The following is a 14,109-nucleotide window of genomic DNA, read 5'->3' as shown; positions in this document are numbered from 1 at the left end:
AGCCAAATGTTACTTCTATTTCACTCAGAACTCATGTCTGTCATAGGGTGGGAAGAATAACAGGTTGTATTAAAATTGGCTACAGGCAGTTTAATTTTTTCCTGTTGCTAGCCTTTTGAGGAACCCCTGGCAGAAATTGTGTGTGTATATATATAAAACACCTTCTTTTCCAGTCTTCTTTAGCTGACTGTGGGTAGTGGAGTGCTCTATTGAAAATCTAGGGTAATTTACAATCTATACACAGATGTCTGTACATACATGTATGTTTGATATAGGTATCTTAATGGATATCTTCCAAGTGATATGCTGGGTCTTAAACAAAAATGCATGAAAAATGGTCAAGGCTTGCAATTAATTTCAGCAGTTCCTGACTTATTTATGTCCACAGTGACAATATTTGAGTCAATTTAGACTATACTTGGAATAGAGATTTCAAGCTTCATAACTAAGAGTGAGCAAAACCCACAATCTTTTAAAAGATATCAAAGCTACACAGAGCAAAAGAGAAGAAACAACCCAAGAGTCTTTTGTCATCTTGTAAGATTGTAAAGCTTCAGTTCTTGCTGCTGTGAATAATACAGATGTATTATTGTGCACCTGTGTCTGCACACATCAGCATCCCTGCCAGTGTTCTGAAGAAGACTTTAACCAAATCCCCAGATTTTTAATACAGTACTGAAAACCAGGCCTGTAGTCTTTCCTCCAGTAGTGGCACTAATTCAAGTGTGCGGCTGTAATTTTTTTTTTTTTGCTTTAACAAAATGTTTCCAGAACTTTGTTAAAAACTTTCAGTCAAGACATGGAAATGACAGGGGAGTTCATTATGTGGATGCCCAGCTATAGATTTATCACACATATGGCACTGGGCTATTGAATGGAGATATTTTGTATAAGGGTTTTTGCATCCATATCCCAGCACTTTTTGCAGGCTTGAAGATTTACATATGGAAGTAATAGACTGGAAGAAATTTACTAGTACAATTAATCAAGAATCAGTCTTGGGAACAATAAAACATATATTTAAAATCCTTGTATAAAAGCTGTGTGATAAAGTCGGCTGCATGGAAACATAAGAGGCATTGTAGTATAAAGGAGTATTAGAATATCATATACAAAATAGATACCCACGAGAACTTTATGAATAAAAGTAAATATCTAGTATGGAAATCAGATCCATGGGTGTGGGAAAACCTAACATTAACTTCTGCAAGGTGAGAACTCGCCCAGTGGGAAGGCTTTAAGTGTACAAGTTGATATAAGATGATTATGGTTCCCTGAGTGAGGGAGCCATAAAAAGGCAAACACAATCTTTCAAAGCACTGCAATATTTTTCTAATAGAGAGGAAAATATACTAACATTGTAATTACACAAAATGTTTTTCAGCTGTCTGCTGGAACATCAGCGCAGTCTTAGTCACTCATGCTCACTATAAGAACAAAACCAGCCAAACCAAGCCCCACACCTGTTACTGCTGCCAGGCAGGTCAGAAGTGCCCACATGAGGAAAGACTGAGGTAGCTCCCTTGAATCACCTATCCAAAGCTCAGATCCTTTGATAAACATGCCAGAGAGGTAAACAGCATGGAGGGAGAAAAATTAATTGTAGAACAGTTGAATATAGAGCAAAGAATAAATAAGTGGCTATAAAATTACTCTGAATATACAGAGAATTCAGGGGAAGTTCCCTACCTCTAGGCTGGTCAGGCCTGGTGTAGCACAAAGGAAGAAACATGACCTTGGTGACTCCTGATGCTCCTAAGGGGATCATCCAGAAAGGATGCCCAGATAGTTTATAAAAAGTTGCACAATAGTCCAAGTGTATGTGGACTTTGTAAATACGCTTTGAACCTAAGAACTAAATCCCTGATTTAAAAAAAATGAAAAAGTATAAGCAGCCAACAGAGTAGCCCTTACTACTGTACTCATACACCTGGGCAAGCAAAGGGATTTTTCATATATTCATGTATAGTCTTATTTATTTTGTGTACTTCTGTAAGTGTGTGCATGAGCAGCTAATATGGACAGAGAGGCTAGAGCCAAATCCCCAGATTGAGGCACTCCTGAGCTGTGGAGTGTTCAAAATCCAAATCAGGGCTTTACAGCTTGAGCCTTTCTCTAATATTTATTCAGATTTATGATAAATGTAGTACTTTAGAGCTAATTCTTGTTCATAATGTATCTGTTGTTCAGTCATGACTAAAGTGTATAAATATCACGCATTTATCTTTGAGCCTGTAGACATTTAAGCCTCTCTGTTCTTTGGGGCGTTATTTATTTATTTACGCCTTTGCTTGTTTGATAGATGGCAGCAGATAAATGTTTCCTAACTGGAGATGTCTCATTAGTTTTTGCTTTTAGCATCATCTGTCATATGACAGCAAACAACAGGGAATTTTTGCACATTTGTATGACTGTATTGCATTTTCACTTATAGCTGCTGCTGCTGTGCTTTCATAGGTGAGGTGATACATAAGTATCACCTTTTCCTTAAAGACTATCTTCAAAGAAAATGCATTTATACTCTAAGCAGAGCCCCATAGTCCTGTGGTTGTGTGATATAGAAGGTGGAGACTGGAAGCTGGCTCTGCTAAGCCTTGCCTAATGCAAACTGCTTTAGTATGCACATCACATCATGCCGGCTGTACTGCAGGGAGCAGGCAGTTATCGCACACGCGTGCATCCTCAGAGCCAGGATAAACACTCCGTTACTCTCCCTCTAAACTGCTCTTCTGGGAGGGAGAGAAAATAAATAGGGAGTGAGAGAGGCATTTGAAGTAACCTTTCTAAGAAGGAGGCAGCAGCCAATAGAACCTTTCTTTCTTTTTTCTTTTTTTTTTTTTTTCCCTCCCCACTTCTTACTAGAGAAATTCGTGTTACCTCAGCAATTAAGGAGAAGAGCCAGCATCTAGGGTTCCAGGCTGTGAGGGGGAGTAGCAACTTGTACCAGGTAGGAAGCCCTTTCAACATCCTTTTAAATCCATGCAGCTCAGTTACTACTTGCTATGTTGCTGTACAGTGTCTGACTTGTGGAGACCTTATGTCTGCCAGTCACCATTCCCCGAGTGAAAGAGACCTTGGGGAGCTTTAATTGCCAATGACCTTCAGGGTATTTCTTAGAAAGACACTGGTACTTAGTGCTGTAAAGTAAAGCAATCTATACTTTCATCTGATGGCTTAAAGTGTGCATTTAGCATCAGGATGCAGCTGGGTGAAACTGCAGCTGTTACCCATCTACAAAACCATGTCACAAATGAGTAAAAATTAGCTATTTTATAATAACTGAAGCAGCTGCTCTGCATTTTTAGCAACACGGCTGTATTACTTTCCAAAACTTATTACCATAAATTCTTTTTGTGTTGGAAAGTCAGCAGATATGCTTTGCTGTATTCAAAGTTATTTTGACAGTTATCCACTATATTTTCATAGTTACTTATGCATATTTTATTAAGACTTTTCTAAACTTTCCCGAGGCAGCTGTCTTGTGGCAGGTTAGCATTGCTGCTAACAAATAATTGATGTAATATTGTAGTGAGTGGTTACGATATTCACTGTACAGGGCTGCCTGCTGCAAGCCTGTGGGAACACAGGCACCTCCTGAGGTGTCTGAGGGCTGGGGTGGGATGGAGCCCGAGGTCACAAATGCTCATTTCTTCTGCCTTGGTACTACAGGACAGAGGGCAGAGCGAGGAGGAGGTGAAAGCTGGCATTGCCCTTTGTGACCCTGTTGTGCAGTGTTTTCCTCCTTGTGCTTTTATTTGTGTTCACTCGCAGGAATGAATGGTTAGGTGACATCTCTTCCACCTCTACTGTGTGTATTGTGACAGGGATGGGACTTAATAAATTTATTAAAAACAGGAGCAGCAGTTCCATGAGTTCTGAGGTTAAGAGTCAGTCCTGTGAGGGTTGCCGTGGTGTTTGTGAGACCCAGAGTTTCATTGTGGGATCAGTGTAAGTTGTTGTCTTCTGAGCAGCTAAGGGAGTCTGAGGCAAACTTTTGCAATCTTTAACATTTTCTTCCACACATGAGGCCAGAATTGCCCAGACAAGGAATTCTTAAGGGTAAATATCTCTACGTATTTTTAACGTATAAGCAGTGGCATCAGCAAGTATACCATGCCTAAGGATTCTGTTGCTTGCAAAAATACCTGAAAATAGTGTTCAAAATAGTCAGAGCTTAGGTACCACTGCTGTAATAAAAAATAAATACTGATAATAGCACAGCTTTCTCAATAGCCACACAACCTTTTCTTGTATGTAATTGCTCTATGCAGAAATAGCTCCATATATTTTGTTTAAAGGTATCTTGTGACTCTTATCTGTAGGAAAAACTATTGAGGATGTCTAAATCCATAGCCTTTTTTTTCTGATGAGCATAATGAAAAAAACAATTCTTAGAAAATGAGAATTGTATCTGATAGCTATAAAAGCTAAGAAGGTACAAAAGAAATAGCTTTGAAAATTACAGCTGTGAAATAGAGGTGAGATCTAGTCAGTGACCAGCACTGGTTCGAGGATCTGGCAGTAGGTGAGAACAGTTTTACCCTGTTTCATCCATTCTGAGAAATTCAGTGCTTCAGAAAATTTGCACTTGGAAAGTACCAGTTCAATTAGCAACCTAGATGGGAAAGAAACTAGAATGGGAAAGTGATGTCTTGACTCCTTTAATTTCTCTTCACATATGAAATTTGAGATGATGAAAATTATACTCACGCCCTTCAGGTTGTTTTAACAGGTTGATGTAAAACTGAAGTGAATCATTATCGTGAAGAGAAAATGGAGGTAATAAGTTGAACACATCAATGTATTTCAGTAGAGACTCATAAAATTCAGGTTTTCAGGAACATTTAAGGTGAATTACAGTTGGTGGGTTTGGGATTTATGGGGGGTTTTTTTGTTTGTCTATATTTGTTTGGGTTTTTTATTTAACCTTCAGTCCAAATGCTCACCCTAGGGATATGCAGAATACTCAAACAATCTTAAAAAAATTATTAATTGACTCAGGCCCTAAATTTTGGATTTAAATGGCTTTTTATTTATTAATGCAGTGTCACACCTTGCAGGTTTCTCTGAAAGAAAGGGAATCACAGGGACTGTGCATTGTAATCTAAAGGTTTCTTAGCTTGGTATTGCTTGCAGGTCACTACATTTTTATGCCTCAGTTTACTCATAAATACAGGTGTAGGCAGCTGCTTGTTTGGGAACATATTGCAGATAGGAGTTTTTCTGGATTATCCTCACTCACACTAGTAGTGCTTTATGTAGATTTGCTTTTTTGCGGCTCTAGTTCACCTTGTAGTTTATGAACTTGGCCTTAATTATTTCTTTTGGTTTATTACCTGTTGTTTACCCCACTAAAAACCTGCTGAACTAATGCTGTTTTCTTCATGGCTATAAATCATATTTTAAACTATAAAACAGATAGCAGAAATCTTTATGCTTCATCCCTACCCTGGAAGAGATCCCCCTTACTGCAGAGAGCTTAGTGGGGATATGGGATGGCCCTGTCTATGGGGGAACCTGTTACCTTTAACAAAACCCTTCAGAAGCTCAGGAGTCACTGATAGCAAATCTATAATGTCTGTGTATCTAAAAGTAGATTGGATTTACTCTCCCAGAAATCTTACGATTTCTCAGCAGAAATGGTTCAATTGGTTCCGTGTAGCTTTTTTAAAATATAAAACCAGACAAGTCTGACTTCCAGAGGTATCAAATCTGACTATCCAGAGGTATCAAACTTAGCTGACATTGCACTGTCATATTGCAATGTGTGGGTATTCCTTTCCATTGGTGGCTTTGACCAAATCTCTCTGTCAGTTCCAAGAACTGCTCTTTTAAGATGGAAAGCTTGGACTCCTAGTGCCTTTGGAAATCACGTGACAAAGTTTCAGGTTTGTTGCATGGGTCTTATCACTTGATGTATGAAAGGAAAAGTCCTTCTCTACAGCTAATTGATGTTTCTTGGTGCTTTTTGACATTTTATTGTATCAAATAATTGGCCTGAGCTGAGTCTGATGTCAGTAAAGGGACTATCAAATGCAATGTATGACATTCTATGTGTTGATATAATTCTGTATTACTGTGGGTTCCCAGAGTGGCCATTATCTTTTCATCTAGGTTTAGTTAATTTTAATAACTTCCTGGTATTTTTGGAAGCAAAACACTAAACACACAGTCCCAGCAATGTGTGATGACTGCAAATTTATACATGAGGATTTCCAAACAACCTCACAGGTGGCAATTAGATTGAGCAGGCATGTCAGCACTCAGGCTTGTCTTCCTTCTACTGTGAGCATGAACAAGGCTGTGAGGCTAAATTTTTCTTTTTCCACTGTCAAGATATTGGGTAACATTTTTCCAAATGAATAGTTGAAGACAATCAGGGACTTTTGTACTTTGCTTTCGACATGTGTAAGGGATTAGAATTAATGGCTGGACTCAGGGGATCAGGATTAATGGCAAGGCTGACTACACTAACTAACCATTGGACTTCACTGCCAACTTTAGGAAAATTGTAAGTTACTTAACAGCACACAACTTTTAAGATTTATTTAAGGAATAATCCCCAAGAAGCCAATCATTACTAGCAATTAACTGTTGGTTTGTGGGTTGTTGGACCATTAATGTTCTGACAAACTGACTGGTAACTACTGTAACAACAAATTCTGATGTTTGTATTTGCTCTGACTACGGGTTTTGTGTTATATAACTTTATCTGCCCTAGACTTTTTTAACAGCTAAGGAATCATTAAATAATTTATTCTCTGTTAGTGCCTTTTGATGCTATGTGGAAAGGCTGTGATGTTGGAGCTGTATTTATCATATCTATAAGGCTACACTTCTGGCAGAATGTGAAAATTTTGTTATTTTTTGGCTGAGACTTTATTGCTGCTTTTTAAAAGACACTCTATGCAGTACTTATGTTTAAATAATAATTTTGAACAAAATATATATCTGATTTCTTAAAACTTTTTTTTCTAAATGAAATGATAACAGCCCTGATCTGATTCAATCAGTCCTAGCAGCAGTGTTTAGCACAAGGAAGTTCTGATAAAGATCATTTGTAGAATAAGCAGAATTGGAAAAAATAGCTTGTCATGTTTTTGCCTTCTTGATATCCTCAGCCTCATTTAGAGTTTAACATGGAAAGCAAAATTGAATGGTGAGAGACACAGAAAATAAACTGGAAGCTGAAAAACTGCTATTTTAATGAGTTTGTTTAAAGTTCTGGCTTTATTTAATTTTGTATTCTATTTCATTGTTTAACTTTTCGGGGGTCAGAAAAATAAAAGGAAAGAAGCAGGCTAGATATAAAATGATATCTTTTATAAAGTAGGACAGCTGTTTTATCTCTGTGGGCTTTGCTTGCTTGTTCCAGGAATCACCACTAGCTTAGGGTGCAAGTGTGCATGTGTTGACTTTTCCTTAATGGAATTGAGGTGGGCAGCTCTACTAAGCCTGATTAGAACCATCACAAAATCTGCCATGCTACAATGAAATGTAGAGAGATGGATTTAGGTCAGCATTTAATGAGCCCCACATACAATACTGGCAGGAAAAAAAAAAGAAACCTCTTAAAAGTTAAAGTTAAATATGTAATCTGAGTAATTTAGAATTAAAAAACCAACCCGGACACTGGTTTACATGATTCTTAGTCTGAATCTTACCTAGGACAGAAAATGACACTATTTTTACAATCCAAAAGGAAATATTACACAGGGATTTGTACAATTCAGCCTCAGCAGGTTTGGCAGTGACACTGAGCAGCGGGGTGTGGTTGGTGCTGGGGGAAGGGATGGACCCAGAGGGACCTGGGCAGGCTGGGCAGGGGGCTCTGTGCAAACTCAGCAGCCAGGCCAGGGGTGGGCTTCTGCACAGGGGTTGAGACAAGCACAGCCTGGGTGGAGAATGGATTGAGAGGAGCAGCCCAGTGGGACCCAGCAATGTGTGCTCACAGCCCAGTGGGACCCAGCAATGTGTGCTCACAGCCCAGTGGGACCCAGCAATGTGTGCTCACAGCCCAGAAAGCCAAACCTGCCCTGGGCTGCATCCAAAGGACGTTGGGGAGGGGATTGCCCCTGTCTGCTCTGCTGAGAGCCTGCCTGGAGCACTGCATCCACCCCAGGGCACAGCCTGAGAAGGACAGGGACCTGCTGGACTGGGTCCACAGGGGCGTACAAAAATGCTCAGGGGGCTGGAGCAGCTCTCCTCTGAACACAGGGTGGGAAAGTTGGACTTCAGCCTGAAGAACAGAAGGGTCCAGGGATATCTCATTGCAGCCTTACAGTGCCTAAAGGGGATACAAGAGAGCTGGAGAGGAACTTTTTATACAGGCATGGAGTGCTAGGAGAAGGGGCAATGGCTTTAAATTGATAGAGCAGATTTAGATGAGATGTCAGGAAGAAATTCTTCCCGTGTGTGTAATGAGGCACAGGAACAGGTTGCCCAGAGTAGCTGCGAATGCCCCATCCATGGAAGTGTTAAAGGCCAGGTTGGATGGGGCTCCTGGTCTAGTGGAAGATGCCTCTACCCATGGGGTTGGAACCAGGTGATCTTCAAAGTCCCTTCTGACCCAAGCCATTCTATGGTTCTATAAAAAATTGATTACTCTTTTTACAGTTCAAAAGCTTTTGTTTTTATATTTATTTTAAGCAACCAGGCAGTGCCAGGGTTGACAGCTGGTAAAATTTGTCAGGATTAAGGTTATTTTGTAGAGCTACAAGGGAGGCAGAAAGATGGGAGTGCAATTTGTATTATATTATGGTGCATTAGTTTGGTACAATGAATGCATCTCTGAAGTGCCTCTTTGGATAAAGCAACTTATTGAGGAAATTATGGGAGGTGGAGAGAAGGAGGATCTCTATGTTCAGCACCCTACCTAGCACAATGTGCAGCAATTCGAAGGTACCTGTAAAGAAGCAGAAGAAAGCAACACAAATTCTGAGAAAGAAATTACTTTTGTGAAGTGGCCATGCTGTTGGGTGTAGTTTCCTTCTGTGCTTTTTTCTTTTCACTTCGGTGTCAATCAGACTGCTACAAATCTCTTGGAGAAGACAGACATCATTCAAGAGGAGTAAAGGTAAAACAGCTGTTCTTACAGACAACTTGTTTATTTTGTGAAGTCCTTTCTTAAAATGACAGGTATTTAATTGAAATAGGTTTTCCTGGTATAAAATATATCCATCAAGCTGCTGACATGAGTGCTTTGTTGAACGTGAGGCATACCCCAGTGTTCCAGACTGGCTGTACCTTTATTTACATTTGCCAACAAAATACCTGTCAGATTTAACAGCAAATCACCACACAATATAATGGATATTTAAGTCAGCAGAAATGAATGACAGTCTTCTGTGTTCTATTGCCAGGATGAAAGAATACTTGTGTAGGGCACTAAAACAGAAAAATGGTTTGCATAGAATAAAACTAATTTTGCCTTATTAATACTTTATCTGTAGACCTAGAAATCAGAGAGAATAGACAGTATACAGCATACAGAGGTAAGGAAATTAGAACCCCCTTTCAAATTAATTGTAGCCTTTAAGTACTCAAATATTTGAAATTAATTGTTCTTTGGTATATTAATATCATCTAAGATCAACATTTTTTGTAAAAGAGCATAATTCAGGCAGAATGACAGATGAATTACATGTTGCACTGACATGACACCCAAACAGCTCACTGTGATTTTACTGCAACAGAAACCAAAGGTCAGCTGCTCAAAGCTGAATTATCAGCTGTGTTGGGGCTCCAGCCTGGCATTCACCACTGGGAGCCTCTGCAGCCAGACAGAAGAACAGCTGCGCTTGAGTCTTTCTCTGTTAACAGGAAAATTGTCCCCATTTTCACTTGAGTTTCCTAAGAACCTCCTTACAAGGCAGCCTAAACATGAGAGATCCCTAACTCTGAGGTCCATGTTCACACCCTGTCCCCAGACAGAGCATTCCAGAGCTGCATTCCCTTCCTGGTGTGGGCTGCAGTGCCAACACCCAGGGCTTCCTGGCAGCTGAGCATTTGTCTTGATTAATAAGAAGACACTGAGCTTTTTAGGGTGTTATTTAAAAAGTACTTATTGGTACTCTTCCCTTCAAATGGCACTTCATGGCCCCAGTACACTTCATGTTTTGAATTTGTAGATTTAAAGAAGGGTCTGCCATTTTTTAAAGAAAATTTGTAGACTTAAAGAAGGGTCTTCAGTCTGCCACTGGTCTCTGTACAGGTACTGTACAGAAACCAGTGTGAGGTGGGAGGTAAGGAATAAACCACAGCAATGGAAGAATGACTTCTTTACATGCTGTGTCCTTACATAACATGGTCTTTCTTGATATCCATTTGGTATAATGCTGAAATTTCCTGATTAATGCAAAAGGGATTTGGATAGGTGAACCAAGGATAACACCACAGGAGACCTTCCCATGTTGTTTTGCAAATAAGCCTGTGTTCTCTCCTGTCTTTAGATGCTTATTCACAATTCTGCTGCACTTGGCAATTTGCTCCCAAGCAATGCTAGTCCACACAGAATTCTGGAACTTGGCTAGTCATGGGGCTAGTGACAAAACCTGTCTTCCTCAGGACACTTGTTTATATTTGAGGAGATAAAGAACAGTCCCTGTCATTTATGCCTGTGTTTCATTCTTCTTCTCCTTCAATTTTTTCTTCACTTGCTCACGTTTAAAACCAAGGAAATGAGTTGACAGGAATTCGCTTGAGTAGCCCAAGACGCTAAAAATTTTTACTGCCATAACTGCTGGCAATTTTGACGAGAATTACAGTAGGACATGCACTCTGAGAGTTTGTTTCTCTTTCTGTAGTAAATTTGAATAATCTTTTTCTCTGTGTGACTTTCCTCTCTGAAATTCTATGAGACAATATGACAGGGAGCTGTAATGCTTAATTATTAAAAATCTAAATATATAGTATTCTGCAGAGAGGTAAAAATGAGCTTTTGTAGGTCTCATAAAATTGCTTGAAGGCAATTCTTCCAATTATGTAATGAAAAATGTAACAAAGCCAGAGGAAGAAATTAAAAATTATAAAAAAACTCTGTGCTTAATTTTAAGACTATTTTGATTTTCAGAAACTGTGTTCTCATTACAGTCTTTGGAATGGATGTGTTTAGAGTTTGATGTGACACTGGAAGGGTTTTGCTTATTAGACTCAGGTGAGTGCTCCAGGAGGCTCTTGGAAAACCTCCAATTTTCCCACTTCACTATCAATTAATTACACTCTTGAAGTTCATGAAGTTTGCCTAATTATTTTGGAATGTTTTGGAGCTGCATTTACATTTTGAGCAGTGGCACAGTATATGAGGATAGAATCCAGTGAATACCATGTGCTGAGAAACAGCCATTGTTAAATGCTCTGTAACATTTAAGAAAAGAGGTGTTAAGACTTGGAGCAAAGGTCTGCATGGGCTGCCTCCTGTACCTTGGCAAGGGTGATCTCTGCAGGTTACAGGGGAAGAACAGTGTAAATGTGTCCTCAGAAGGCAGACTGAAGGTGACACCCAAGTAAAATGTTGTGTGCTTCTAGAGGAAGAAGGATGCTGAGAGGCAGAAGGGACAGGAAGAAAGGATTCTCACGAGGTGCTGGATTTTTGCTATGCAGCACATTGGAATACCTATTCCCAAATGCAGTATTTAGTGTAACAGCAGAATGACTGCTTCATAATATTTTCCTGCAGGATAGAAATGGACTTCTGAATTTCAAGAATTGTTTTGCTGTATAAATAAACCCAAGGGCAAAACTGACATGCAGTGTCTGTGCTTCAGTTAAGGAGTAAAAGGATCCTTCTCCACTCTTCATTCTTTCTTTGACTATTGCTGGTGGTGTGGCTAATGTTTCTGAAGTCCTGATGTGTAGCAACTGCATTATTTCCTAAGTATTTCTAAACTGTCTCGTAAAATACTATGAAAACAGTTATTTTCAAGATAGGTCATCATTCAAGCCTTTGAGATGGAAAACCCAAAAGCAGGAGGAAAAAACTCTAAAAAATAGATTTCTTTGTAGCACAGGTAGATTGATCATCAGAGATATGCCAAGAACTTCATTTTCTTGGGGCTAGCACTGGTTTGTTCACCACTCAAGTTTATATTTCAATTTTCCAGTATCCTGGACCTAGCATATCCATGTGCTTTTCTCTGAACTTGAGGATGTTTCCAGTGCCGCGAGTTGATAACGGTTAGACTTGCCTTTAGAGACATATGGTTTTCCTTGTGGTAACTTTTTCATGATAAATGAAGTAGGTGCTTTACATCCAGTAAATATGTTCAGTCACCTGTGACATCTCCAGGTACAGGTACTGTTCCGTGTAGTGATGTCACAACTGCAGTGCTGTGAAGTTTTAAATACAATGAATTTGGTTTAGACCATGTGCTGTATGGGGATAGTCAGGAATGTGAAAGATGCATAAAAACCCTGATACTGTGGATAAGTAGAGTGCCTGGATGTCTCTGAATGCTCTGACTATTTTTCAGAGAGAAAGATAAAAATATTCTGGAATTCTGTTTCAAGTACTTCAAAGTCATTGCAGTGACAATGTCCATTACTCTAATCTGCCAGGGACACACTGAGGTTATGTCAGGTAGTGGGGCTACAAGTCAATCCCTCAAGAAATGCTCCTGGTATATCTTGTTTTAAAAATTTAATAATTCCCTTGAAAAAAGAAATTAGCAAAACAAATTTTTCTGAAGCCCAAAATATTTGTGGGCCCTGTCACAGGGAGTTCAGAATTCCATACTGGAAGAGTAAAATGACCTTGAGGACTGCAGTAATACTATCTGAATGAAATTCAATAGGACAAAGTGCAAGATCATGCACAAAAACAATACAATTCTGTTATAAGCTAGGAGCTTGTTAATTGGAAATGACAGAAGAGGAGAAAGTCATAGAATGACTGCAAGTCATCAGTGCAAAACATCAATGAATAGGGCAAACACAATCTTACACTGTGCTGAATGAGATATTGGTGTTAGCAAAGGAAATAACAAACACCTGAACTAGGTCCCACAGAAACAATAATGTGGGATATTTGCAATAATTTTCTTTTCCTGATTTTAGTTAAGGTGACTTCAAGCTGGAACTGGTGCAAAGAAATGCAGCAGTTGAAATTAAACTAGGATGTTCAGGAGAATGGGAAGTCTTATAAGAGGAGTCCGAGAGACTTTGTTGTGCTTAGTCCAACCAGATAAATTTATCAGAAGTTGAGCAGTAAATTAAGAAAAATTATATAACTATGTTTAGGTTGGAAATAAGCGTGTCCAGCTTTCAGAGGTGTGATATTTTGGACCCAATTTTAATGGTGATCAAAACCCCCCACAAAGTACCAGCTTTTGAATTAAGATCCTTTTGTCTTAAAGGGGAAAATCTAGCCTGCCTGCTGGTGACTGAAGGGAACAAGAAAGCAATCATTTCCAGTGCTTCTAAGCATTTATAAGGAAAAGCCAATATTGAAATCAGTTCCATAATTTAGGTACTGCTGGGTTCATGTGTGGTTCAACCTCTGTTTATTTGGATTGTATTGGAGATGGAAGAAGTCAGCCTAAGTCATAAACTGCCAGAATGGTGTTGCCAGACTAGGAAGAGCCACAGTGTTATAATGGCATTGATAATGCAGCTTATGCTCACTGACATATTCTGTTTCTGTTTTCTCTGTAAGGAAACATCCTGCAAATACCTTCTTGGATATTTGCTCTGCTGAAATATTGCATTCCGATCCACTTTTAATCTCATTTTTCTAAATCCCAATGGTTAGATCTGACTGGACCCCATGCTGATCACAAATAGAGCAAAGAAAGGCTTGAAGTCCTGTCATGCAAACAGTTTTTTCTTGAAAATTTGCCTTAATGGTATTAATGAACTGCCATAAAATTACCATCTCTGCCATCCTGCTGATCAGAAATTCTAGCTTTGCAGGTGTTGGGTGTTTTGTGGTTTTTTTTGTTTTGGTTTTTTTTTTTTCTTCATAATGAGCTGACAGTAATTTTTTGCTGTTCTTGGCATTAGCCACTTCTTCCTTGCTGAACTGAACTGTGACTTTGAAAAACAACATCTCTTCTCTGGTGTGGGAAATCAGTGGGCATGAAACAGGAGGAACTGCTTTCTTTGCAGTCCATT

General features: G+C 39.2%; 1 protein-coding gene across 1 annotated transcript in view; it reads left to right on the top strand.

Moving 5' to 3' along the window:
• The first annotated feature begins 2,783 nt into the window (after window positions 1–2,783).
• TENM1 (teneurin transmembrane protein 1) overlaps window positions 2,784–14,109 on the top strand; it is a 781,733-nt gene continuing 770,407 nt past the window's right edge. Inside the window, exon 1 of the mRNA XM_014306575.2 lies at window positions 2,784–2,947. The gene's annotated coding sequence lies outside the window, so the exon portion shown is untranslated. The remainder of the gene's footprint in view (window positions 2,948–14,109) is intronic.

Source organism: Geospiza fortis, unplaced genomic scaffold, assembly GCF_000277835.1.
Source record: "Geospiza fortis unplaced genomic scaffold, GeoFor_1.0 scaffold157, whole genome shotgun sequence".
Taxonomy (NCBI): Eukaryota; Metazoa; Chordata; class Aves; order Passeriformes; family Thraupidae; genus Geospiza; species Geospiza fortis.
The sequence above is the reverse complement of the archived record's forward strand: the minus strand, read 5'-3'. Positions and strand labels throughout refer to the sequence as shown.